The sequence below is a fragment of the Saccopteryx leptura genome, chromosome 3, assembly GCF_036850995.1.
Source record: "Saccopteryx leptura isolate mSacLep1 chromosome 3, mSacLep1_pri_phased_curated, whole genome shotgun sequence".
NCBI lineage: Eukaryota > Metazoa > Chordata > Mammalia > Chiroptera > Emballonuridae > Saccopteryx > Saccopteryx leptura.
Window position 1 is genome coordinate 41814386 of NC_089505.1, and position 959 is coordinate 41815344.

The following is a 959-nucleotide window of genomic DNA, read 5'->3' on the forward strand; positions in this document are numbered from 1 at the left end:
TGTGAACTTCAGCAGCTTGTCATAGTAAATATTTCTTTTTCACGATGAAGCAGATGGGAAGAAATTCTTACCTAAACTTTCTACTTTTTACACACATTTTCATTGGTTTAGAGATTTAGGGGAAGTTTCCTGCTCTCAGAAGTTTTTGTTGTATTTTCATTTAAGATCAAAGCTATTCCGATGTGATGATAAGTTTTATTTTTTCTTTTTCTTCTTCTTCTTCTTCTTAGTGTTTGATTCTGCAAATTTCAGAGAATGAACAGATAATCCCATTATCCTAACATTCTCTGAGTGAAGAAAATCAATTTTAATGTATGATGACTTTAATTTTTTTAATAAATAAATTTTTATTAATTTTAATGGGGTGACATCAATAAATCAGGGTACATATATTCAACATAAGTTTTAATTTTAACCACTTTAGCTAAATGGGTATATTTTCCAGAATTGCTTTTCCTGCATAGTCTTGTTTGCATGGTACAAAGAAAGCAAAAGGGAAAGACTGACTGTACCCACTTTACACTTGGGACATCAGAGCAGGGTCTCAGGGACTGTTCCCTCTTGGGCACATCTGTGCTTCTGTGCTGGTTTACGGGTTGACAGAGGGCAGCCACAAGCAGATAACATCTGCAGCTCCTGCTGGGTTTCTTGCTAGAACTTCTTTGAATCTTCGGCCGGGTACCTATCAAAGGGCACTGGCTTCTCCTGCAGAATGCCATTAACAGATGTTGAAAGCTTGGAGGTAGTGACAGAATCAGCAGTACATTTTCAGTATCCTAACTCAGGGCTACCTCAACTTCTTGACCGTATGTCAGGACTTTGATCACCTCCCATTTCACTCTGGTCCACTACCTTGATGACATCATACTGACTGGATCAAGTGAGCAGGAAGTAGTGATAAACCCAGACACATGGGTGAGACAGTTGTGTGTGCAGAAGGTCAGAATATATTCTATGAA

At 38.1% G+C, this 959-nt stretch overlaps 1 non-coding gene across 1 annotated transcript; it reads right to left on the reverse strand.

Moving 5' to 3' along the window:
* Nucleotides 1-227: 227 nt before the first annotated feature.
* LOC136401661 (small nucleolar RNA SNORA79) lies at nucleotides 228-373 on the reverse strand. The gene has a single exon (XR_010750676.1). It is a non-coding gene; the product is annotated as a small nucleolar RNA SNORA79 (small nucleolar RNA).
* Nucleotides 374-959: the final 586 nt, after the last annotated feature.